This window comes from Rhinatrema bivittatum, chromosome 1, assembly GCF_901001135.1.
Source record: "Rhinatrema bivittatum chromosome 1, aRhiBiv1.1, whole genome shotgun sequence".
NCBI classification, from domain to species: Eukaryota; Metazoa; Chordata; class Amphibia; order Gymnophiona; family Rhinatrematidae; genus Rhinatrema; species Rhinatrema bivittatum.
In genome coordinates, this window is record NC_042615.1 from 381,139,378 (window position 1) to 381,160,046 (window position 20,669).

Genomic DNA, 20,669 nt, shown 5'->3' on the forward strand with positions numbered 1-20,669 from the left:
AGGGACTTCAACCTCCACATAGACACAACCCCCCCAGTCTCCTACATGCAAACTCCTGCTCGACACCATGTTAGCAATCGGATTCCAACAAATAGTCAACACACCGACTCAGAAATCTGGCCACATGCTTGACCTCATATTCAACAACAAAGCATCACACACCAACAACTCCCTCACTACAACTAACATCCCATGGTCTGATCACAAGCTCATTCAAACCACACTCCAACTCAAAATCAACCTCACAGAAACCAACAGCAACAAAAAAAAATACATCAAATTCCCCAAACCATGCTCCAGTGAAGACCTCACAGAAACCCTCCCCATCTCCTTAAAAGCCCTTAACCTCAAAACAAAAAACACAGCCACAAACCCATGGGTCACCATCAACGCCGAAGTTGCAAAATCGAAATGCCCAATCATCACTAAAGAAATCAAAACTGAGAACCCCCACAAAGCACCATGGTACAAACATAGAAACATAGAAATGACGGCAGAAGAAGACCAAATGGCCCATCCAGTCTGCCCAGCAAGCTTTCACACTTTTTTTTCTCATACTTATCTGTTACTCTGACCGCTGAGGTCAGGGCCCTTATTGGTAACGTTTTGGTTCTAATTTCCTTCCACTAATGCAATTGATGTAGAGAGCAGTGCTGGAGCTGCATCAATATGAAATATCAAGCCTAAATGTTTAGGGATAGTAACCACCGCAATAAGCAAGCTACTCCCATACCTATTTGTTTACCCAGCCTGTGCAATTTAGTCCTTGTCGGTTGTTGTCTGAATATAAATCATCTTTTCTTCATTCCCTCCTGCCGTTGAAGCAGTGAGCTGTGCTGTATATGTATTCAAAGTGAAGTATCAGGCTCGATTGGTTCAGGGTAGTAACTGCCACAACAAGCAAGCTACTCCCATGTTTATTTGTTTTTCCAGCCTCTGCAATTTAGTCCTTGTTAGTTGTTTGAATACAAATTCTCTTTTATTCATTCCCCCCTGCCATTGAAGCAGAGAGCTGCTTGGATATGCAATGAAAGTGAAACATCAGGCTAATTTGATTTGGGGTAGTAACCATCGCAATAACCAAGCTGATGAAAAACATCAAGAGATTACTCCGACAAGCTGAAAGAAAATGGAGAAAAGACCCAACCCCACCCCTCCTGGACAAATACAAAACAATACTCCACATCTACAAAACCAACACAGACAAGTCCAAACGTAAATATTATGCAAAGAAAATCCACGATCACCAATATAACCCAAGAGCCCTCTTCAACTTCGTCTCCAAACTGACACAACCCATCCAAACCCCACCCACCAATGAGAATGTCTCAACAACTTGTGACAAACTAGCCCAGTTCTTCTTGGACAAAATCACCAAACTAATAACTCCACCCCCCCCCCCCCCCCCCAAGCAACCAAGTAAATACCAAACCACCAGCTTACAACAGTCCCCACATGGACCAACTTCGAACCCCACACCTCAATTGAAATAAAAACCATCATACAAAAAATAAACCCAGCCACTCACCCCCTTGACCCCATACCAATCAAAACCCTGAAGCTAATTCCAGATATCATTGCCAAACCTATAGCAGATATCATCAACACATCACATTCCAGTGGGAACACTGAGAGGAGAGGATCACCTTGCTGGTGGCTGAAAGGAATCAGTAAGTTTTTGCTTGGGACATTGTCTTTTTTAAAAGTACTGGGGCAAAGTTAACTATTTGGGGATATTATTTAGTGTGTTTGTGTGTTTGTGCCTTTAATAGTCAGAAAGGCAGTGAATAAACAAGTTAGACTGTTTGCATTTTTAAATAGACAGTCAATAAGGAAGCAGTAGGTAGGCAGCGAATAAACAAGTTAGACTGTTTGTATTTTTAGACAGTCAATAAGGCAGCAGTAGGTAGTGTGTTTATTTTTTAAAAGTCTGCAGAGCTGAGTGTTCTCCAGACTTTTAAAGGAGTTGAGTGTTTGTATTTAATACTAACTGAGTGCTTGTATTGAAAAAAAAAAAAACCCACAAAAAAAAAAAAAAACCCAACCTAAAAAGTAGCCAGAAGCTAGAAATAAGCTAGGAGCAGTGTATACCAAAGTAAAAAAGTTGAATAGTTCACCTCAGTTACTCACCTTGGAAAGGTGTTGAGGTAGTGTGATTGGGTTTGAATAGGGACCAACATTTGCTAATCAAGGGAGCAGTGAGTCACTCAGGCTGACTAACTAAAGTTAGACTGTTTGTAATTCCCAACCCACCCACCCCTTGCCCACCCACCCCTAGCTCATCCCTTAATTTATAGGTAGGTGCCACTTTCACAAAAAAAAAAAAAAAAGCATCAACAAAAACTCTCTTGAGAATTCGATCAGACCCCGGTAGGCCACTACCAGACACATAGTGAATTCACTAATACATTTAAAGGAAGTTAGACACATTCCTACTCCCATAGCAACCTAAAACTTAACTAGGAACTGATCAAAATTGAGATGAAGGCAGCAGTCCAGCAGCAAGAGGGGGGCTTCCCAGTCTTTTGCATCGAGTGTCACATGTATGATTTTTTCCTCACCGGTGAGAAGTTGTACATGTGCATGCGATGCAAAGAGCTCCTGGCTCTCAGAGAACGAATCCGATCTCTGGAAGCTAGAGTGGCAGACCTGGAGGAGCTGAGGCAGACAGAGAGGTATATAGATGAGACCTTCAGGGACATAGTAGTCAAGTCCCAACTTCAGACTGGCAGCCCTGGTGCTGCCTTGGAGGAAGAAGGTCTCAAGATGGGAGAGCACCAACCAGGTGTAGCAGGAAAGGATCCTGTAGCAAGGACCTGCTCTCCAGGTGATGCATTATCCTTTCGCACTGAGGATATCTCCCCAAGGCCTACTACCCAGGAGGGAAGGGTTAGGTCGGCCGTCATAGTTGGTGATTCGATTATTAGGAATGTAGATAGCTGGGTGGCTGGTGGGCATGAGGATCGCCTGGTAACATGCCTACCTGGTGCGAAGGTGGCAGACCTCACGCGTCACCTAGATAGGATTTTAGACAGTGCTGGGGAGGAGCCGGCTGTCGTGGTACATGTGGGCACCAACGACATAGGAAAATGTGGGAGGGAGGTTCTGGAAGCCAAATTTAGGCTCTTAGGTAGAAAGCTTAAATCCAGAACCACCAGGGTAGCATTCTCTGAAATGCTCCCTGTTCCACGCGCAGGTCACCAGAGGCAGGCAGAGCTCCGGAGTCTCAATGCGTGGATGAGACGATGGTGCAAGGAAGAGGGATTCAGTTTTGTTAGGAACTGGGGAACCTTTTGGGGAAGGGGGAGTCTCTTCCAAAGGGATGGGCTGCACCTTAACCAGGGTGGAACCAGACTGCTGGCGCTAACCTTTAAAAAGGAGATAGAGCAGCTTTTAAACTAGAACAAAGGGGAAAGCCGACAGTCACTCAGCAGTGCATGGTTCGGAGAGAGGTATCATTAAAGGATACTAATGATGCATTAGAATTAGAGCATCCCGACAGTGAAGTTCCAATAATTAGAAAAGTAGTCCAAGTGCCTGTAACTAAAAACTCACCTGAGCTAAAAAATTCTAACTTATCCCTATCAATTAAAAAGCAGAATGAAAATACAAACAAAAAACAAACTTTGAAATGTTTGTGTGCTAATGCCAGAAGTCTAAGAAGTAAGATGGGAGAATTAGAATGTATAGCAGTAAATGATGACAGACTTAATTGGCATCTCAGAGACATGGTGAAAATAGGATAACCAATGGGACACTGCTATACTGGGGTACAAATTATATCGCAATGACAGAGAGGAGCACTCAGGAGGAGGTGTGGCACTTTATGTCCGGGATGGCATACAGTCCAACAGGATAAACATCCTGCATGAGACTAAATACAAAATTGAATTTTTATGGGAAGAAATCCCTTGTGTGTCGGGGAAGACTATAGTGATAGGGGCATACTACCATCCACCTGGTCAAAATGGTGAGACGGACAGTGAAATGCTAAGAGAAATTAGGGAAGCTAACCAAATTGGTAGTGCAGTAATAATGGGATACTTCAATTACCCCAATATAGACTGGGTAAATGTATCATCGGGTCATGCAAGAGAGATAACATTCCTGGATGGAATAAATGATAGCTTTATGGAGCAATTGGTTCAGGAACCGACGAGAGAGGGAGCATTCTTAGATCTAATTCTCAATGCAGCACAGGACTTGGTGAGAGAGGTAACAGTGGTGGGGCCGCTTGGCAATAGTGATCATAATATGATCAAATTTGATTTAATGACTAGAAAAGGAACAGTGTGCAAATCCAAGGCTCTCGTGCTAAACTTTCAAAAGGGAAACTTTGATAAAATGAGAAAAATTGTTAGAAAAAAACTGAAAGGAGCAGCTACAAAAGTAAAAAATGTCCAAGAGGCATGGTCATTGTTAAAAAATACCATTCTAGAAGCACAGTCCAGATGTATTCCACACATTAAGAAAGGTGGAAAGAAGGCAAAACGATTACCGGCATGGTTAAAAGGGGAGGTGAAAGAAGCTATTTTAGCCAAAAGATCTTCATTCAAAAATTGGAAGAAGGATCCAAAAGAAGAAAATAGGGTAAAGCATAAACATTGGCAAGTTAAATGTAAGACATTGATAAGACAGTCTAAGAGAGAATTTGAAAAGAAGTTGGCTATAGAGGCAAAAACTCACAGTAAAAACTTTTTTAAATATGTCCGAAGCAGAAAGCCTGTGAGGGAGTCAGTTGGACCATTAGATGATCAAGGGGTTAAAGGGGTACTTAGAGAAGATAAGGCCATTGTGGAAAGATTAAATGATTTCTTTGCTTCGGTGTTTACTGAAGAGGATGTTGGGGAGGTACCCGTAATGGAGAAGGTTTTCATGGGTAATGATTCAGATGGACTGAATCAAATCACGGTGAACCTAGAAGATGTGGTAGGCCTGATTGACAAACTGAAGAGTAGTAAATCACCTGGACCGGATGGTATACACCCCAGAGTTCTGAAGGAACTAAAAAATGAAATTTCAGATCTATTAGTAAAAATTTGTAACTTATCATTAAAATCATCCATTGTACCTGAAGACTGGAGGATAGCAAATGTAACCCCAATATTTAAAAAGGGCTCCAGGGGCGATCCGGGAAACTACAGACCGGTTAGCCTGACTTCAGTGCCAGGGAAAATAGTGGAAAGTGTTCTAAACATCAAAATCACAGAACATATAGAAAGACATGGTTTGATGGAACAAAGTCAGCATGGCTTTCCCAGGGCAAGTCTTGCCTCACAAATCTGCTTCACCTTTTTGAAGGAGTTAATAAACATGTGGATAAAGGTGAACTGGTAGATATAGTATACTTGGATTTTCAGAAGGCGTCTGACAAAGTTCCTCATGAGAGGCTTCTAGGAAAAGTAAAAAGTCATGGGATAGGTGGCGATGTCCTTTCGTGGATTGCAAACTGGCTAAAAGACAGGAAACAGAGAGTAGGATTAAATGGGCAATTTTCTCAGTGGAAGGGAGTGGACAGTGGAGTGCCTCAGGGATCTGTATTGGGACCCTTACTTTTCAATATATTTATAAATGATCTGGAAAGAAATACGACGAGTGAGATAATCAAATTTGCAGATGACACAAAATTGTTCAGAGTAGTTAAATCACAAGCAGATTGTGATAAATTGCAGGAAGACCTTGTGAGACTGGAAAATTGGGCATCCAAATGGCAGATGAAATTTAATGTGGATAAGTGCAAGGTGATGCATATAGGGAAAAATAACCCATGCTATAATTACACAATGTTGGGTTCCATATTAGGTGCTACAACCCAAGAAAGAGATCTAGGTGTCATAGTGGATAACACATTGAAATCGTCAGTACAGTGTGCTGCGGCCGTCAAAAAAGCAAACAGAATGTTGGGAATTATTAGAAAGGGAATGGTGAATAAAATGGAAAATGTCATAATGCCTCTGTATCGCTCCATGGTGAGACCGCACCTTGAATACTGTGTACAATTCTGGTCGCCGCATCTCAAAAAAGATATAATTGCGATGGAGAAGGTACAGAGAAGGGCTACCAAAATGATAAGGGGAATGGAACAGCTCCCCTATGAGGAAAGACTAAAGAGGTTAGGAATTTTCAGCTTGGAGAAGAGACGACGGAGGGGGGATATGATAGAGGTGTTTAAAATCATGAGAGGTCTAGAACGGGTAGATGTGAATTGGTTATTTACTCTTTTGGATAGTAGAAAGACTAGGGGGCACTCCATGAAGTTAGCATGGGGCACATTTAAAACTAATCGGAGAAAGTTCTTTTATACTCAACGCACAATTAAACTCTGGAATTTGTTGCCAGAGGATGTGGTTAGTGCAGTTAGTATAGCTGTGTTTAAAAAAGGATTGGATAAGTTCTTGAAGGAGAAGTCCATTACCTGCTATTAAGTTCACTTAGAGAATAGCCACTACCATTAGCAATGGTAACATGGAATAGACTTAGTTTTTGGGTAATTTTCAGGTTCTTATGGCCTGGATTGGCCACTGTTGGAAACAGGATGCTGGGCTTGATGGACCCTTGGTCTGACCCAGTATGGCATTTTCTTATGTTCTTATGTTCTTACTAGAGCAAGGTAATTTCACTGAAGCCCTGAAATGCACTGTCATTTATTTATTTATTTTTAGATTTTTATATACCGGTGTTCCTATATGAAATAAAGATCACATCGGTTTACATTGAAACAGAACATGAAAATTGCCAAAAGGCATTACATAGAACAAGGTTATGAAACTTGGAACAGTGTACATAATAAAATGTATCATAATAAAATGTATAAAATTTGTACATGTATCAAAGTCATGAAACCTATACTCAAAAAACCACACCTTGATACCGCTGAACCCTCCAACTTCAGACCCATATCCAATCTCTCTTTCATATCAAAAATCCTTGAAAAAACTGTAAACCTTCAACTCTCCGAACACCTGGAAACCCAGAAAATACTATACCCATTGCAACATGGATTCAGGAAAACACTCAGCACGTTTTTATTGGCCCAGAAATCTGAGCTGTGATGAAGGACAGCCACTTTGATGGTCTTCTGCAAGGTACAGAACGTGTTGCATGGACAGCCTTCAAGAATGTCATTTGTAACTTTCTAGGCAACTATAAGGCAGCAGGCTATGCCAAACAGGTTGAAAATCTGCTTCAGGCATACAAATTGATGAAGTACACCATGTTATTGAAGATACATTTTCTTCATTCTCACTTGGACTTCTTCCCAGACAACCTTGGTGCTGTGAGTGACGAACATGGTGAAAGGTTTCATCAAGACATTGTCAAACTGGAAAAACAGTATCAAGGCAAGTGGAACTCTTCCATGCTGGGTGACTATTGTTGGACTCTAATCCGCGAAGGTTCGGACAGTGATTACAAACGAAAATCTGCAGCAAAATATTTTTAGTTGTGTTTTCTGGTGCCAACCTTGCCATTATTGCTTATGCTGCTACAGACACGTAACAATGCTTAATGTATATCACACGTTTCTGGCAAACGGTACGTGATACAGACATAATAAATGCATATTTGTGTTCAGCTTGATAAAATCTACTTGTTTCACTGAAGGTTGTGGAGGAACAAAATGTTCCCAGAAATTTGTTTACCAGTGTTTTAGCAGAAAGTTAAAATCAATGTCCAATCATGAAACAACAGTGTGATATTACAGCTGCTAGTTGGTCTACTTCTGTATAAACATTTCTGAGCTCAGGTTCCCAGGGCTTCAAGGTTACCACTCATCTCTGGAGTACAATCGTGTTCCTGATGACTAGGGAAATATACTACCTTAACCTTCTTAACCCTCGCAGACACAGCACTCAGAGATCTGGACGCCAGCCAATCCTACCTTCTGATACAACTAGATATATCTGCAGCATTCGACACCATCAACCACAACACCCTGCTAACCAGACTAAGCGAGATTGGCTTAGGCGGCACCACAATAAAATGGTTCGGCTTATACCTATCGAACAGAACGTACAAAGTAACACTCAACAACAATGTATCAAAGCAATTCCCCCCTTTCACACGGTGCCCACAAGGATCATCACTCTTCTCCACCCTTTTCAACATTTACATGCTCCCACTATGCAAACTCCTCACTGACCTGGGCCTCCAATTCTTCTATTAGGAAAGCTCTGTGTTAGAGCTGGGAGTTAGCAATCTGTTATGAAACCGCTGATGGGAGGAGCAATCAGATAGGAGTTAGATCTGTTATGGACTCCGTGAGGAGTTAGCAATCTGTTACGCCTCGGTCCCTAAGGGAGGCGGAGTTAGCAATCTGTTATGCTCTACTCCTCAAGAGGGAGGATTTAGCAATCTGTTATGAATTGGCTCCTGTGGAATGAGGAGTTAGCAATCTGATATGCTCAGCTCCTGTAGAGGGAGTAGTTGGCAATCTGTTAAGGTATAGACTGCAGAGTTGCAATCTGTTATGAATCTGTTGCTGAAGACTCCTGATGGGGAAGGAGTAGCAATCTGTTATCAGTAGAGTGCTTGAAGAGGGCACTCGGCTGTAAAGGAATGTAGATAGGTGGATCCTTGGGCCGATAGCATATGACTGCATCCCCAGGAGGATATCCTGAGAGGGACCACCGGCTAGGCTTGAGTACAGAGACAGACACAGATAGTTCTTTTATTAGACAGGTTAGTAAAATGTCACTGTTTCCTCTCTCAAATGTGTGATAAAGATGTGACAGTGGATTCCCCTTCCCCTTGATTGCAGCAGCCAAGTATGTATCTTTCATATATTACATTATTTTCAGGTCTGAAATTGGCTTCCACTGCATGAAGTATGGCTATTGTATTCTTTCTCTTTTCCTTTGTAAGATTCAGATTGTGTTTCTAAACATGGTGGCATTCAGTAGCCATCACCCTTCACAGTATAGCTACCTGCATATCAGTTGACGTCTCATTTAAGTCTGTGGCTAGACAGTAGTCTTCAAATTCTGCCCTAAAACTTTCCCGGTTGCTGCTGAAGTTACCACTAACCTTCATGCCTTAGGAGAGCAGAATGCTTTTAGTATGTGGATGTGCATTCGTTTAACATGAATATGTTAAATGGGATGAATGAGGCCATTTTCAGTTTATTCCAAATGGAATGAACCAGCAATGGCCTCCCATGAAAATATCCAAATGTTTTTGAGTATTTTTGTTTTTCTTGAAATAAAAACATAAAAGGGCCTCCCCAGGCCCTCCAACCCACATTCCTATCTTGTAAAATCAAATCCTGAGTCTAGGCTTACCTAACTGGGCTGAGCTGGACTCAGTTGGGTCTCCCCTCCCCCTCCCCCTCCCCTTCCTTCTCCTCCACCCAAAAATATTGGCCTCCCATCCTAGTCCCAACTTACCCCCTTGCAGCATGTCCAGAATTAAAAGGATAAAAAGGGCAGTAGCAAACCAACTACTCCTGCCCACGCCTGGATCTTGAAAAATGGCACCATATTTCACACACTCCTTACACATAAACATATCCCCCCCCATACCCCTACACCCACACACACAGACAAGTCTCCCCAAGATCTGCTGATACATAAACACGCACTGACCCTCACTCCCCCATACTCATTAAGCACACACACATATCCCCACTTTTTCACTTACATACATCCCAATCCCTACTACATCACTCACACACTTTAAATCTTCACAAACACACCCAAATCACCTACAACTACCCTTCAAAAAGTACACCAATACACACTCACTCACACCATCAACCTCCAAATCTAAATACACTCCCTTACTATATCACCACCCTGACACACATGCATAATATCAACTCTTCATGCACACCCTATACCCTCAAATCTACACACAAAGCTCAACTCCCATATCCACACATCTCCTGACCCTCACCCCACATTCTCCAAACACATACCCTCCCACTCTCCTTCACATACAACTACCATATTCCACAACTTCCCATTGCTCATACACTCACAACCCAACATGACCTACAACTACCCTCTCAAAATCACTCCCCTGAAACACATCCCCTGTCATATCATCAATCTCCTCTCCCTACATAATCAGCACCCTAACACCACCAATCCACATAACCCTCTCAAACTCAGACACCCTTTCACTACCATCAACCTTACACATACACTCTCCTCCAACACACCTACACACACCCTTATTCCCCCAAATGTATGGACACATACACAAGAATGAGAAAAGGAGAAGAGGCAAACAGGCAAAGAAGCAAACAGGAAGAGGGGGAGATGTTATACCCAACCCCACTCTCTATCCAACACACACACCCCATACTCCAACTCATGACACATATACACCATCAATCTATATCCTATCCATACCACCACCCCTGCCTCCACCCACACATACACACAGGAATGAGAAAAGAGGGGAGAAAGTGGAGACTGCAAAGGAGAAAGAGTGCATGAATGACCCACATACCATTAGATCGCTCACCCCAACTCCACAACACATACACACACACACACACACACACACCCTTTCCTGCTATACCCTCCCGCTCCACCTCAAACACCTGGCTTTACCCAGGGCAAGTCTTGCCTCACAAATCTGCTTCACTTTTTTGAAGGGGTTAATAAACATGTGGATAAAGTTGAACCGGTAGATGTAGTATACTTGGATTTTCAGAAGGCGTTTGACAAAGTTCCTCATGACAGGCTTCTAGGAAAAGTAAAAAGTCATGGGTTAGGTGGCGATGTCCTTTCGTGGATTGCAAACTGGCTAAAAGACAGGAAAGAGAGAGTAGGATTAAATGGACAATTTTCTCAGTGGAAGGGAGTGGACAGTGGAGTGCCACAGGGATCTGTATTGGGACCCTTACTTTTCAATACATTTATAAATGATCTGGAAAGAAATACGACAAGTGAGATAATCAAATTTGCAGATGACACAAAATTGTTCAGAGTAGTTAAATCACAAGCAGATTGTGATAAATTGCAGGAAGACCTTGTGAGACTGGAAAATTGTGCATCCAAATGGCAGATGAAATTTAATGTGGATAAGTGCAAGGTGATGCATATAGGGAAAAATAACCCATGCTATAATTACACAATGTTGGGTTCCATATTAGGTGCTACAACCCAAGAAAGAGATCTAGGTGTCATAGTGGATAACACATTGAAATTGGTTCTGTGTACTGCGGCAGTCAAAAAGCAAACAGAATGTTGGGAATTATTAGAAAGGGAATGGTGAATAAAACGGAAAATGTCATAATGGCTCTGTATCGCTCCATGGTGAGACCGCACCTTGAATACTGAGTACAATTCTGGTCGCCGCATCTCAAAAAAGATATAATTGCGATGGAGAAGGTACAGAGAAGGGCTACCAAAATGATAAGGGGAATGGAACAGCTCCCCTATGAGGAAAGACTAAAGAGGTTAGGACTTATCAGCTTGGAGAAGAGACGGCTGAGGGGGAATATGATAGAGATGTTTAAAATCATGAGAGGTCTAGAACGGGTAGACGTGAATCGGTTATTTATTCTTTCGGATAGTAGAAAGACTAGGGGGCACTCCATGAAGTTAGCATGGGGCACATTTAAAACTAATCAGAGAAAGTTCTTTTTTACTCTATGCACATTTAAACTCTGGAATTTGTTGCCAGAGGATGTGGTTAGTGCAGTTAGTATAGCTCTGTTTAAAAAAGGATTGGATAAGTACTTTGAGGAGAAGTCCATTACCTGCTATTAAGTTCACTTAGAAAATAGCCACTGCCATTAGCAATGGTAATATGGAATAGACTTAGTTTTTGGGTACTAGCCAGGTTCTTATGGCCTGGATTGGCCACTGTTGGAAACAGGATGCTGGGCTTGATGGACCCTTGGTCTGACCCAGTATGGCATTTTCTTATGTTCTTAGGTCACAGTAGAGAGTGCCAGGGGAGGGGATACAATGCACATTCTCACACATACCACATTTAGGTGTGAGTGGACAGTCAATTTAGGGAGTCATATTTAGGGAGTCATAAAGCACACTTTTGAAAGGACATGCAATTATCTTTTTCTGGTTTTTTTGAGTTCTCTTAATATCCATGCATGCTAATTCCTTTTGTAAAGTTCCTAGCCCCATCAAGTCATTCCTTGCTTTCTCCACCTAAGCATGAACATAGAGTCCAGAGCGAAGAGTCCACTGGAGGGGTTGAGAGACGTGAGCAAGCATGCAGGCCCCTAGTATTGTAATGAGATTTTGAAACTAGATAGGTCCCATTTTCAGAAGTCACATAAGAGACATTATTCATATCTGCAGATGGGATTTTTGTGGTCTTGATATCTAACTTTTGGATAAGTCTTACATTGGAACCTTGGAGGGTGTGGTATATAAGTATTTTTAAATAAATACATGAATCAAAGCATGCAGAGAATCCAGTTTATTCTAGGAGCCATAAAGATATTAGATCCCTTCTCTTGATATGTATATTTCCCTTTCTTCATTTCTCCTTTCTCTTCCTCTAAATCTCTCTCGTACATCATTATTACTTCTCTCTGTCCACTCACACCTAAATCTCATTCTTTGTTCTCCCTCAATCCTCTTCTATTCTTGACCATCTTTCACTTTTCAGTTCTACCAGTACCAGCACTTCACTTCTCCATCTCTCTCCTCCATTGCCTTTTTCAACCCTTCATCTGCCTCTCCTTGGGTTATTCCTGCTATTTGGTTCCCTTCTTCCACAGTAGTCACCCATCATGTCTCCCTCACCACAACCCAGCCTCAGATTAACCATTAAGCAAAATAAGCATGTGCATGTGGCACCAAGGGAAGGGGGGCATCACAGAGTGATGAAAATTTGCATTTCTCTGTTGCCCTTTAGTTATCAATAATTTGCTTATATAGCTTACTGCTATTTAGTGTTAAATAAATAAAATTTAAAAACAGGTTTATATTTAATATAGTTGTGAAATCTGGCTTGAAAGATAGCACCCAAGAAAGCTACATTTTTAATCTCTTATTTCACCATCAGCATTTATTGAGTCTTAATGTCTTGTCAGTTAAGCAATGGAAGGGCCAAGGGGGCACCATTGTTGGGATGTGCTTAGGGCATCGTTTGGCCACAAACTATGTTCTCCGCACTGACTTTCTTACCCTTTTTCAACCATTTAATTTCATTTAGCTCCAGTTTGAGTTCCTTACCCCATCATCTCCATGTAACACTCATGTTATTAAAACTACATAGTTCTCATTTTGCAAAAAAAATGTAATTTTGGGAGTATGGATTAAAAGTATGCTATTGTGACATTAAATCTTGTCTGCTATTTGTCCTGTGTGGAGGAAATGAGAACTCTAGTGAAGAGAAAGAGAATCTCAAATGGAGTCTCTGAGAGTCAGACTGCTGAGGGAAGATTCTGCAGGAACAGATCGCTGCTGAGAACTTCTTAGCTTAGTAGTTTCACCTGCTTCAATCAATATAAATTAGAGGTGTCAGAAACACGGCTCAAAGCGCAGGAGGTCGCCAGGCAGACTATTCTATAGCTTTTGTTGTTCCGATTCTACTAATCTGTACTCATCGTCTCTGCTACTGAGTCCTGCTATATGTGAATACTGAACTGGATACTTCCTCACTTTTGACTTGTTGTTTGCCTTCTATATATAATGCAAAAGTACTGCAGTAGTAGAGATTTGGCTTTTAATGGCAATGCAGGTGTGAAAATTCTGCAGCAACCTCAAAAATACATCTCTTACTATCACTGTACTATTGGAAGCACATTCAAAAGTATAAAGGGGACTTTTTTCAACTTCCCTTTTAATTAATTTTTCATAAATATCATCCATATAATATTAAAGAAAACTTTTGAATAAAAAAAATGTTTCAGTTATTACACAAAATCATTACTTCCCCTTAAATTCTTAAAATCATTCCAAGTCATCCTAAAACAAAAGACAGCACAACCCCACTAGAATTTATCTACCCATAGTGATACAAATGTGAAGCATTAATCTGACTTACCTTTTATCTCTATACTTTTAAAAACAGATGTGCAGAAGTCTGGTCAAAGGAGGCCAGGAGTTGTTGAAACAACAGTAAAGAATAAATGCACAATTTCATGTCAGCAGCACATTTCAAAATAATTCTGTTGGGTTTTTTTAACCTGAAAAGATGATTCATGCTCTTTAGCAGACAATCCTGGGAAGAAAACTGAGGTTGTAAGAGACCTTTCTGACAGAGCATGTTGGTTGCATAAGAACTTTCAAAGTACAAGTAACCACGCAGCAAAAAATGAAGTTTACTTGGTTCCTGCTGCACAAAGGATTCTTTTTAAGCTTTATTTTTTACTGAAATTTAAAAAATAATATCACAAGAAAATTTTGCTACAGCAATCAAATGCTATTATCCAGAAATATTAATTATAACAAAAATTTCCCAAAAATTAAACAAATAATGAGCATTTGGTCCACTAAATGGTAGAATCCACAAGTTTCAAACCAGAGCAAAAAGAAAAACAAAATAGAAATCTCACTGAAGACAGGCAGGTATTATTCCTATGTAGCAGAGACAGAAAATCAGACATCCAAATTCCTTGAGGTGGTTTCTTCAAGTTCCAAAAGGTATGCACCTATTCAGGTTCAAATAAATATACTTAACATTTTCAAAATATAATAGACATTTTCTGGGAAAATGAATCAGACAAACAGGCTCCAAGGCAATGGCCTCAAGTGCATTGCTAGAAATTTCTTCCTACGAACCTGAGTTACCCTGAACAAATCAGGAAAAATCCATATTTTGTGTCCAAAAAATAAAGCAGATCTATGCCTGAAGTCAAATTTTAGCACCGTAAATCGATCTTGAAAAAAAGCAAAAACAACCAATAGAGTCCCTCTAGAAGATATCACCTTCTCCGCTGAACTTTCTAACTGTTCAGACAGGTTTACATTGTCCATATGTCCTATTGGTTAAAAGCCTGATTTAATCTTTCATCCAAATTTGATGGTAAAATGGAAGCCTGTGCATAGGCTCTTGCATAATCTAGCAAGAGAAAAGAACTGCAGAAAACAAACTGCACTCTGGAATTTTTAAGGATAGAAACTCCATGTATGATAGTAAAAAGTAGAGCAATGGGAGTGCATTACCGTCCACTTTTCCAGAACAAAGAAATAGATTTTGAAAAGCTAACAGAGATAGAAAGGCAAATACAATTCAGGACAATAATAATGGGAGATTTCAATTACCCTATATTGATTAGTTAAATGTCTCACCAGGCATGCTAGTGTGATGAAGTTTCAAGTTATAATAAATAATTACTTCATGGAGCAGTTAGTTGTGGGACCAACAAGAGGAAGCACTACTTTAGACCTAAATGTCAGTGGAATGCAGGGCCAGGTGCAATGGGAAATGTCAGTAAGACCACTTCACAATATTGATCATATTGCAAACAAATTTGTCATAATAACTAAGGATGGGAAGGAGGAAAAATGTTGTTACATTTTTTTGTTTCGTTTTTTGGGGGTCATTTTCCTCACAAATTTCATTTCATGTTATGTTTATTTCACTTCTTTAGTTTAAAAAAAACCAAAATAAATATTGAAAAAAGAAGATGGGGGTGCCTCCCAGGGCCTTTCCTGCCCCACACTCATCCTTCCCACCCAGAAAATGCCGGGGCCAGGATCTTCCCTGGACCCCACATACCAGGTCTGGGTGGGTTCTGCAGACAAGGCCTAGGACTTGACCCAAGCCAGGGCCTTGCATGGGGCCTAACCCAAGGTCGAGGTGACATACTGTGCCCTAGATCTATGCAAAGCCGAGGTTTTAGCCTGAGCCAAGGCATTGGCACCAGCTGGTCCTGACACCTAGGCCCAGGCCCTGGCATTTTTCCACATGGAAGGGATAGGTGGGGGGCACGGGAGGCCCTGGGAGTCCTCATTTCTTCTTTTTTCATTTTCGGGGGGGGGGGGGGGTTTCAATGTTTATTTTGTTTATTTAAAACTAAACAAATGAAATAAACTACAAGAAATGAAAATTATGGAGAAAAAGCCTATCAAAAACAAAACAAAATACCAAATGGTTCTGATGCCTAGGCTAGGCTGAAGCCTTGGCCTTCCATAAGCCTAGGGCATGGCAGGTCACAGCAACCTCGGCATGGGCCCCATGCAAGGCCCTGGCTTGGGCCAGGTCCTAGGCTTTGTCTGCGGATCCTCTCCAGACCGGGTAAGTGGGTGGCTGAGGAGGATCCTTGCCCTGGCATTTTACTAGGTGAGAAGGATGGGTGGGGGCATGACAGGCCCAGTTTCTTTTTTCCTTTTCTGGGGATTTTTTCTTCTATGTTTATTTCAGTTCTTTAAAACTAAATAAATGAAATAAACATTCCATGAAACAAAACTTGTGGGGAAAAAGCCCCCCCAGAAATGAAATGAAAGACCAGCTGGTCCTGATGTCTAGGCCCAGGTGAAAGCCTCAGCCTAGTGAAGGGCTAGGGTGTGGTAGGTTTACATGACCTTGGTCTAGGCCGCATGCAAGGACCTGGCCTAAGTGGTCGTAGGGATGGATTCTGGCTTTGGCATTTTTCTGGCTGGGAGGGATGGGTGGGGGACATGAGAGGCCCCATTTCTTCTTTCCTTTTTTGAATTTTTTGTTTCAATATGTATTTTGTTTTTTAAAATCAAAATTTGTGGAGAAAAAGCCCTCCAAAATCAAAACAAAAAACAGCTGGTCCCAACACCTAGGCCCAGGCTGAAACCTTAGCCTTGCATAGGACTAGTTTGTATAGGACACCGCAGCTTCGGCCTAAGCCCTATGCAAGATCTAGGCTTGGAGGCCGGGTTCTGATACCTGGGCCTTGGCCTATGCCATGGCCATGGCCTAGATCGAGGCCTGATGCTGAGGCCCGGCCAGGAGGTGGGTTCCTGATGCCTGGGCCTCAGCTTAGGCCAGGTCCCAGACCCAGGCCTGATGCCAGGACCTGGCCCACAGGCAGGCTCTTGATACCTTGCCCTCGGCCTAGGCCATGGCCTGAATCCAGTCTCTATACCACGGCCTAGCCCGGAGGCCAAGTCCAGATGCTTGGGCATTGGCCCAGGGTTAGATACCTGCCTAGACCCCAGGGCTCAGAGCTCCTCTTCTGCATCTTGATCATGATTACCGTCATGCTTAAAAGGTGAGGTGAAAGGCTATTTTAGCCAAAAAAATCCTTCAAAAATTGGAAGAAGGATCCATCTAAAGAAAATAGGATAAAACATAAGCATTGTCAAGGTAAGTGTAAAACATGGATAAGACAGGCGAAGAGAGAATTTGAAATGAAGTTGGCCATAGAGGCAAAAACTCATAATAAAAACTTTTTTAAATATATCCAAAGCAAGAAACCTGTGAGGGAGTCAGTTGGACCATTAGATGACAGAGGGGTTAAAGGGGCTCTTAGCGAAGATAAGGCCATTGCAGAAAGACTAAATGAATTCTTTGCCTCCGTGTTTACTAATGAGGATGTTGGGGAGATACCAGTTCCGGAGATGGTTTTCAGGGGTGATGAGTCAGACGAACTGAACAAAATCACTGTGAACCTGGAAGATGTAGTAGGCAAGATTAATAAACTGAAGAGTAGCAAATCACCTGGACCAGATGGTATGCATCCTAGGGTTCCGAAGGAACTCAAACATGAAATTTCTGATCTATTAGTTAAAATTTGTAACCTATCATTAAAATCATCCATTGTACCTGAAGACTGGAGGGTGGCCAATGTAACCCCAATATTTAAAAAAGGCTCCAGGGGTGATCCGGGTAACTATAGACCAGTGAGCCTGACTTCAGTGCTGGGAAAAATAGTGGAAACTATTCAAGATCAAAATCGTAGAGCATATAGAAAGACATGATTTAATGGGACACAGTCAACATGGATTTACCCAAGGGAAGTCTTGCCTAACAAATCTGCTTCATTTTTTTGAAGGGGTTAATAAACATGTGGATAAAGATGAACTGGTAGATGTAGTGTATTTGGATTTTCAGAAGGCGTTTGACAAAGTCCCTCATGAGAGGCTTCTACGAAAACTTAAAAGTCATGGGATAGGAGGCGATGTCCTTTCGTGGATTACAAACTGGTTAAAAGACAGGAAACAGTAGGATTAAATGGTCAATATTCTCAGTGGAAAAGGGTAAACAGTGGAGTGCCTCAGGGATCTGTACTTGGACCGGTGGTTTTCAATGTATATATAAATGATCTGGAAAGGAATATGATGAGTGAGGTTATCAAATTTGCGGATAATAAAAAATTATTCAGAGTAGTTACATCACAAGCAGACTGTGATACATTACAGGAGGACCTTGCAAGACTGGAAGATTGGGCATCCAAATGGAAGATGAAATTTAATGTGGACAAGTGCAAGGTGTTGCATATAGGGAAAAATAACCCTTGCTGTAGTTACACGATGTTAGGTTCCATATTAGGAGCTACAACCCAGGAAAAAGATCTAGGCATCATAGTGGATAATACTTTAAAATTGTCAGCTCAGTGTGCTGCAGCAGTCAAAAAAGCAAATAAAATGTTAAGAATTATTAGGAAGGGAATGGTTAATAGAACGGAAAATGTCATAATGCCTCTGTATCGCTCCATGGTGAGTCCGCACCTTGAATACTGTGTACAATTCTGGTCGCCGCATCTCAAAAAAGATATAGTTGCGATGGAGAAGGTACAGAGAAGGGCAACCAAAATGATAAAGGGGATGGAACAGCTCCCCTATGAGGAAAGGCTGAAGAGGTTAGAGCTGTTCAGCTTGGAGAAGAGACGGCTGAGGGGGGATATGATGGAGGTCTTTAAGATCATGAGAGGTCTTGAACGAGTAGATGTGACTCGGTTATTTACACTTTCGAATAATAATAGGACTAGGGGGCACTCCATGAAGTTAGCAAATAGCACATTTAAGACTAATCGGAGAAAATTCTTTTTCACTCAACGCACAATAAAGCTCTGGAATTTGTTGCCAGGGGATGTGGTTAGTGCAGTTAATGTAGCTGGGTTCAAAAAAGGTTTGGATAAGTTCTTGGAGGAGAAGTCCATTAATGGCTATTAATCAATTTTACTTAGGGAATAGCCACTGCTATTAACTGCATCAGTAGCATGGGATCTTCTTAGTGTTTGGGTAATTGCCAGGTTCTTGTGGCCTGGTTTTGGCCTCTGTTGGAAACAGGATGCTGGGCTTGATGGACCCTTGGTTGACCCAGCATGGCAATTTCTTTTGTTCTTATGTTTTTATCTTCTTTCTTTGGATCCTCTTCGCCAACTGATTCCATTTGCTGGGGTCATTGTACCCAAGTTAATTAACTCCAGCACATCCTCCAGAGTAGAGGGTGATATTTTGATTTACAGCAGCTAATTCAACTGCTGTACATCAAAATGGTGTCTTCCACTGAGGAGGTCGCAAAGGAGTTAATTAACTCTGGTGCAATGACCCCAGGGAACAGCATCAGTTTGTAAAGAAAAGCCAAAGAAAGATGTCGAAGAGGAGTTCTGAGGCCTGGACTCCAAGTCCATGCATGACCCTTGAGATGAGGCCCAGGTATCAGAACCCAGCCTCTGGGCCAGGCCTCAGCATTAGGCCTGGAAGCATGCCAAGGAGCTGGTGTTGGTACCCAGCCTCCAAGCCAGGTCTCGGTGTCGAGCCTTGGTCCAGGCCGAGTCCTAGAGTCAGGACCAGGTCAAGACATGGCATCAGAGTTGGTAAGTATGGGGGAAGGGGAAGGCAGGATATTTCTCAGGCCTGGGTCTTTGCTTGGTCTTGGCCTAGGACTTGGCATTGGATTAGGGCCTAAGCCAAGACCCTTGCATTGCGCTTGTGTGTGGGCCACAGCCCCTTCATCAGATCATGATCTATTCTAGGAGTGTGCATTCATTTTCACTGTATTGGCGATCCGCAATGTATCTTGCACTATTCATTATATACGTGGGGAGGTGAAATGCATCGCGACTCCCCACGTATATAACTTATTATTAGTCTAATTCGGTGTGCCCCATGGTGCGCGCTTTTCTTCGCCCCCATTAGCTAGCTATGATTTCACAAAATGGCGCGCCCAAAATGGCAGCGCCCATGCCCTACAATGCAGCGTATCAGCGCTGACATTCAGTGCTCTCTGAGGATTTTACTGATGAGCTAGCACTATATAAAGATAAGCACGAGGAGAACCACGCATTTTCTTTACAGCGGTGCTGTGGGGAGGTGGGGTCGGTGTAAGGAGGCTGGTTAGTAAAGAGAAAGAAAAAGGTAATTATTCTTTATTTTGCTGCAGTACCAGTGCCAGTTAGTCCTGTTTCTGTTTGTTTCAAGCTATTTATTTAGGTGATCTGACTGAGATGCTGTGCCAGGGTGAGAAGCAGCTAGCACTCACCATTAGGGTGTTGTGTCTGGAAGAGATATTTTCATCCATTTTTCTGGTGTGACAAAAATTCCAGCTTTATTAAACTGAGTTTTTTTAAATTCAAGTCACTTAGTCTCTCTGTGCACTGGGCTTCAGTGGGTAGTGGTTTGTTTAACAGACTGAACCTTATTATTGGGTCGGTCTGTGCAGTCAAGTGCCCAGTCTGCCTCTTTTGAGCTTACAATTAAGCAGCGTCTGTGTGCACACCACTCCTTACATTAGTGCATAGCAAGGCACCGTGACAGTGGGTAGTGGTTAGTTTAACAGACTGAACCTTATTATTGTGTTAGTGTGTGCAGTCAAGTGCCCAG